The following is a 7808-nucleotide window of genomic DNA, read 5'->3' on the forward strand; positions in this document are numbered from 1 at the left end:
AAAATTCTGTCTTGAAGGTCCTAAACAGCAGCAGTAGTGTTAATGGTCGGACCGATTCGATTTTATGGTGTAAAATATTTATTATTAATTTTTAATTTATAATTTATCCATCAATGATCGATTTAATTTCAATTTAACCGATAAAAAAATAGAGTACGAAGCAAAAAGGGTAAAAAAAATTAGAATAAAATTTCAAAAGGACAAGTCAATTACGATAGATCATTATAAGAAGAAATAAGAATGTACCTTCTGTGAAAGTATTTTGGTGGAGCCGAAATATTGAAGAGCTAATGTGGGAAGCTGAAGAAGACATAAAGTTCAAATATCCCAACTTGTTCGTTTCTTCATATAATAGACCCTCCTTTGAATATATGACGTATGTTACTTATGTGTTATATAAGTTCTTGTATTATTTTCTATGATGTCACAAATATTAGCACTATTCGAGGACGAATGTCCCTAAAGGGGGAAGGATGTAACACCCCGCCCATTTGAACGTTGGAATTAACTTTTACTTCTGGAATAAGACGAAGACTTCTTAACATATAAGGAAGGATGTTTTATGAGTTATTTTAATTGCACAAGGTTTGTATGTTAAATATGGAAGTCAAGAAAGTTGTGAAATAAAAGTCAGCAAAAGGTATTGTAAATGTCGTTAGGGAATTCTCCAAAATTTTGGGTCAAATGTCTCAGTACTTTTCTCCTAATATATAAAGAGTTAGAATGTCCATGACCTACCAAATCGAAGGTCTACGAGTCTCGTTTCCAACGAACAAAATCGCTCGTCCATACGACTTCAAAATTAAGAGATATTCACATTTCGGTGAGACCACGTAAGCAGGCACCTCGTAGTGGGGCCCCCAACTCTAAGTCGATTTATCTTTATATAAACCTATTTTCTTCATTTTTTTAGTAGAAATCACCAAAAAAAACTCAGAAAAATCATAATACAAGCCACTAAACTTTTCATGGGTGTTGATTCTTTCAACTCGATAGTTGAACGAAAATTGCTCTACATCGTGAGCTCATGGTTGTGGTATAATTTTCTTGTTGATTTAGGCTCCATTTGATATTGTCACGACCCCTACCCGCCGTGACTAGCACACACAATAACCCTCTAGTGAGAGAATCATTTTTACAGCCCAACTTGTCAAACTTAATAGATAAGAATTAAAGACGTGCGGAAGTAGAAATAAAACTAGAAATAATACTAAATTTCCATAAACTCAACTAACAATTTCAATAACAATGAAATACGAAAACATCCTAAGAACTGAAAGTCGACCGTACTAAAACTCTAACCAAATGTCAATTTAAAGAAAAAAGAGAACATTCACAAAAGAAGTCATAAAACTAAACAGTGTTTGAAAATTTGAGTCCTGAAAAAGAGACTACAACAGAGAAGAGTCCACGGCAGTTTGAAACAAACAGTTCACCCTTGAACTTGAATAAGCTTTACTCTTTTAATCGAGGTCTTTCCGCAGCTGGCTGAATATGCTCTGTACTCAATAAAATGGTAGAGCAAGAGTAGTGTCGCTACACAAAAACAACGCTGTACTGATAGGATCGCATGGTTAGCTATTAAGCGGATCATAGACAAGTAAATTCCACACAATAAGTATATACATGTACAAAATAAGTCAACTAATCTCAAGTTCAACCATATTCAGCAATATCACAACTCCATATTTTTCACATGCTATAACTCCACACAAGGGTCCTCTTAAGGGACCTACAAACAATCAACTTTATATCAAAACATGATGTCCGGTTCAAATATATGTCGGAATGTTACACCCGATCCAATTATGTGTCAGAACGTGACATCCGATCCAAACATACCACAATCTTAAATGCATTCAGTATTTACAACATTATATCGCCAAGAACAGACCAGGCCAGCAAGTGATTATTTCACACACAATCTAGCATGTTTCCCTATTCATATACATATATGCATATCATGAAGCAATTTAACAAATATATGAAACACATATGAGAAACTAGACCATCACCTAACCTTAAATTCAAGCTTCAACAACCTTACATTGAAAGAGTTTTTTTTTTGGGTTCGTTCTTCTCGTTCTTGGTCTAGAAATAGTAAAATCATATAAAAGATCAACACCATGGCCTAACTATCATGAAATATAACACAATTCACACCCTAGGCCAAACCCATGATCCTAACACCACTCTAGGGCTATTTTCCACCATTAGTTTTCAGTTCAAACCCTCCCCTAATGATTACCAACCACAAATTCTAGGTTCTAGAAATCAAATGATGAATTTAGGGAATAACATATTTGCCTTAAGCGTGGAAATCTATGGGAAATTGATAGAATTCGCCCTAGGTCACTTCTCAAAGTCTTAGAAACTGATTTTGCAGAAAAAGACCATTTATGGACTTTGTCACGACTTAAGTCGCGACTACCCCGCACTGGTGGGACCCATCCTACTCTAGCAGGAATAATCCCACTCTGGCGGGATATGCGAAAACAGTAAGCTCAGAGTTTGTGCTCCAAACCCCCATTTCACAATACATCATCTTTCAAGGACGTATTAAAATATACCCTTCATGCCAACTTTGATTTCAGAAGTTTTACTCGCTCGAATGCGATTCCGCGAAGCTGTAAATGCTTTGTATCATCTTGGATTCAGCCTATCCAATCAAATTAGAGATTTGACCTACCATCATTTGCATGATCACTCTAGACTCACCTGACTCAGAATTCATCCAAGTATGGCATAGGCTAAATATTTTTGAGGTACCCAAAGTTTTCTGGCCCGAAATCCTTCCCATTGGACTACTCTTAACGACGCGGACAGGTTTACAATAGATATTAATTACCCATCACTCATCCCCGAGTGACTAACTAGCGAAAACAGGACTAAAGTAAAGATAGAGTAGTACCTGTTTCGTCGAACAGTTGAGGATACTTGTCTCGCATGTGTTTCTCAGTTTCCTAAGTACCTTTCTCCACTGAATGATGTTTCCATTGCACTTTAACCATATTTATCTCCTTAGTCCTCAACTTCCATATGTCAGGATAAAAAATTGCAACTGGCTCCTCCTCATATTGAAGTTCATTGTCTAATAACACCGAGTCCCATTTAATGATGTAGTCCCCATCCCCATGGTACTTTTTCAGCATGGACACGTGGAACACTGGGTGTACCCTAGACAATCTAGGTGATAAGGCTAATCCATACATCACTGGTCCTACACAGTCAAGAATTTCAAAAGGGTCAATATAGCGAGGGCTGAGTTTGCCCTTCTTGCCAACTATCATCACCTCTTTAATGGGTGACACTTTTAAAAGTACTTTCTTACCAGCCTTGAATGGCATATCTCTAACCTTTCGATCAACGTACTCTTTCTGACGACTTTGAGCTGCTAGCAGCTTAGCTTAGATTCTTCTTACCTTATCTTGAGCATCCTTCACTAAGTCAACCCCCAATAGCTCCACTTCCCAACTTTAAACCACTCTATGAGAGACCTGCATCCCCTCCTATATATGGCTTCGAATAGTGCCATATCAATACTGGAGTAGTAGCTATTATTATAGGAAAACTCACATAAGAGCAAGAACTTGTCCCAATGTCTTCAAAGTCTATAACACACGCCCTCAATATATTTTCCAGCACCTGGATAGTCCTTTTCGACTGCCCGTCTATCTGTGGATGGAAAGTCGTGCTGAAAGTGAGTTGAGTGCCCAACTCTTCATGCAACTTCCCCCAAAATTTGGAAGTGAACTGTGTACCACGATCTGAAATGTTAGAAAGGGGCACCCCGTGCAATCTTACTATCTCTTTCATGTAAATCCTGACCAGCTATTGTGCATTGTAGTTCACTCTAATCGGAATGAAGTGCGCTGACTTTATTAACCTGTCAACTACCACCCAAATGGATTCATATTTTCCCAAAGTCATGGAAAGTCCCACCACGAAATTCATGGTCATTCTCTCCCACTTCCATTCTAGAATGGATATTCTTTGAAGCAATCCTCAGGTCTTTGGTTTTCATATTTCACTTTTTGGCAATTCTGACACTTGACTATATAATCAACTATGTTTTTCGTTATACTAGGCCACTAATATAACCGTTTCAAGTCTTGATACATCTTAGTTACTCCCGGGTTAATAGAGTATCGCGAACTATGAGATTCAGACAAGATTTTCTAAATTAGTCTATCTATCCGGGGAACACAAATCCTTCCTCTAAAGTGAAGCACCCCACCTGCATCAAGGGTTGAGTCTTGAGCTTTGCCCATCAATACATTTCCTCTAATTTCATTTATTTAATATCTTCAAGCTGCTTGGTCTTGATTTCTTCTATAAAAATGGGCCTTAGATCAACTCCGGCCATCATTCTACCTTTCTCTCAAATACCTAGCCTCATAAACCTGGCCTCCAAGGCTTGAATTTCTTCTATTAGGGGTCACTTAAAGGCTCCCAAATAGGCTAGACTGCCCATGCTCACCGGTTTCTGGCTCAATGCGTTTGCTACCATATTAGCCTTATTTGGATAGTACTGGATGGTGACATCATAGTCTTTAAGCAACTCTATCCATCTTTGTTGTCTCAAATTTAAGTCCTTCTGGATGAACACATGCTGTAAGCTGCGGTGATTAGTGAACCCCTGATACTTGACGCCATACAGATAATGTCTATAGATTTTTAGTGCAAACACTACTGCTACCAACTCCAAGTCATGAATTGGGTAGTTCCTCTCATGCATCTTAAATTGTCACAAAGCATATGATACAATATTCTTATCCTGCATCAACACAACACCCAAACTGAAATGTAAAGCATCACAATACACAATAAAGTCTTTACCTTCAATCGGCAGGGTCAGGATTGATATTGTGGTCAGAAAAGTCTTGAGCTTTTGGAAGCTCTTTTCACACTTATAAGTCCACTTGAATGGCACTTTCTTTTTAGTCAGCCTAGTCAAGTGAATAGCAATAGAAACAAAGTTTTTCATGAACCGGCGATAATAACTAGCCAGCCCTACAAAACTTCTAACCTCGGTCATGGAACTAGGCCTAGACCAATTTTTAACTGGCTCAATCTTTTGTGGGTTCACCATTACCCTTTCCTTTGAAATAACATGGCCTAAAAAGGTAATTGAAAGCAGCCAGAATTCATACTTAGACAATTTTGCATACAACCTTTGTCTCTCCAAAACACCTAACATAATTCGAAGATGACATGCATGTTCCTGTTCACTCTTTGAATATACTAATATATCATCTATAAATAATATCACGAATGAATCCAGGAATAGTTTAAACACCCCATTCATCAAATGCATAAAGGTTGTAGGTGCATTGCTCAAGCTAAAGGACATTACTAAGAATTCATAGTGCCTATACCTGGTTCTAAAAGTTGTTTTGGGCACATCCTTAGGCCTAATTTTCAATTGGTGATACCCAGACCTGAGATCAATGTTTGAGAAGATTGAAGCACCCTACAACTGGTCAAAAAGGTCATCAGTACGAGGCAAACGTTATTTATTTCTAATGGTGACATTATTCAGTTGTTGGTAGTCAATGCACATTCTCATACAACCATCCTTTTTCTTGACAAATAACACCAGAGCACTCCAAAGGGAAGCACTAGGACGAATAAACCCCTTGTCAAGAAGCTCCTGAATTTGAGCCTTAAGTTCTCTCAACTTTGTTGGAGCCATACGTTAGAGAGGAATGGAAATTGGACAAGTACCCGACTCTAGGTCAATGTAGCTATATCTCGGTCAGGAGGCATACCAGGCAAGTCTGAAGGGAAAACTTTCTAAAATTCACACAATATTGGAATAAATTGAATAGTAGGAGACTCTACATCTACATCTCGAACATGGGTCAAATAAGCCAAACAACCCTGCCGCACCACTTTTCTAGCCTGAAGAAAGGATATAACTTTAGCTGGCTTAGGCTTGTAAACCCTTTCCCACTCTAACCTTTCCCTCTACGAAATCTTTAGAGCCATAGTTTTTGCATTGCAATTAAGTACAACAAAGTAGGAGGTCAACCAAGTCATGCCTAAGATCATATCAAAATCTGTCATAACTAAGATTACTAAGTCAACCCAAGTCTGGTATCCCATAAATACAACAGAACAAGCACGATGCACATAGGTGATTATGACTGACTCTCCAATAGAAGGGCATCCAATATGTCACACAGTGCATCAAAACCCAAGGCATAATTTACAGACACATAGGAATAAATAGAACTCGAATCAAATAAAATAGTAGTCATCCGGTCAAAGACAAGAATAGTACCTGTGATAACTGTGTCAGGCGCCTTTGCCTCGTTCTTGCTCGAAAATGCATAAAATTGAGCCCAGTCATTCTAACGGCTACCTCTTTGCCCAGATAGACTGCTCCTTGACCTACACTATCATTACTTCGGTCACCACAGCTTCTTAGATTTCCTCCTCACCCATCATATGGACGTCCTTAGTCATTGCTCCCTCCAGCTATTAGGACCACTGCTTTGGCCTGTTGGGGTGCTAAAACTATCTCCGTGGCGGTGAGGACACTCCCTCTGTATATGTCCAGGCTCCCCACAATTAAAACAGATGCGATCAAAGGACAAACGGCTACCTAGGAATGATTCTTCGTGACCCTCATAGTTCGGATGCTGCTATGGAGTACCTGAAAAACTGCTAGTAAAAGCGAGAAGTGCTGACTGAATTGGTTAGGCAGCAATCACCAGCCTGCCTGACCCTCTAAAATAGGATCCCTAAAAATTACCTGCACTTTTGGGCTTCTTAATAAAGTCTTTAATTTCGTTGAAATTCTTACCAGACGAAGTCATATGGACAAAAAGTACCTGCAACTCGGGGTTTAACCCCTTTACAAACAACCTGATCCTCTCATTTTCTATAGTGACCAGCTTAGTGGCATACCTGGACAATGCATGAAACTTGGCTTCATAAGCAGCCACTGATAACCCTCCCTGCTCAAGTCCATAAGCTTAACATTCTTTCTGTCCCTCAAAGTACGGGGCACATACTTTTCTAGAAACAGAGTATGAAACTAAAACTAAGTGAATGGGGGCAACACAGGCGAATGACACTCCATATAAGCCCTCAACCACTTCTTGGCCTCACCCTATAGTTAGGACATCACAAACTCTACTTCATGTTGGTGCACTATACCTAGATTGTGCAACCTCTCATAATAATTAAGAATAAACTCATAAGCATTTTCATTTTTTGTACTCTGGAAAGACTAGGGTTTGAGTTTGAGGAACTTGGTAAGCATGCCATGCTCAATACCAGTCATTACAGAACCCATTAGTGACTTAAAAAATACATCTTTGCCTACCATCTCATCTCCTAGCTGAGCTGCAGCAGCAAATGGACGAGCAACAAGAGCAGGTGCTGCAGGCATGGTGGGGATGACGCCAGTGCCAGCCAGCCCACTCATAAAGACCATGATATGCTGGGCTAATATTGAATCCAGAGGGGGAATACCAGCAGCCCCAATTTGGGTGTCCTCCTCTTGTTCGGCCTGCTCTTGTTCTTCTCCAACTTCCACCTCTCCCTCAAACTCATTTTGGGGAGTGGGAGGGGCCTCACCTACCATCACTTCGTCAAAAGGGACCTCCACTCTGGCAAGTGTTGCTCTCTCTTTGCCCCTGCCTCGCCTCCCTCTCTTGCCTTTTCCTTTACCACGCCCTCAAACAACTGACTCTTCTTCTGGTTCCATTGGAGCTACGGGCCTGACGTCATTATAGAAAGTGTTGACCATCTGCAGACTAAAGAGTGAAAAAGGTTAGAAACAAATTTGGATCACC

The 7808-nt window shown here is 39.5% G+C and overlaps 1 pseudogene; it reads right to left on the reverse strand.

Annotated features, from left to right (window-relative positions):
* Nucleotides 1-2963: 2963 nt before the first annotated feature.
* On the reverse strand, nt 2964-7597 carry LOC129903522 (uncharacterized; annotated as a pseudogene).
* Nucleotides 7598-7808: the final 211 nt, after the last annotated feature.

This window comes from Solanum dulcamara, chromosome 9, assembly GCF_947179165.1.
Source record: "Solanum dulcamara chromosome 9, daSolDulc1.2, whole genome shotgun sequence".
Taxonomy (NCBI): Eukaryota; Viridiplantae; Streptophyta; class Magnoliopsida; order Solanales; family Solanaceae; genus Solanum; species Solanum dulcamara.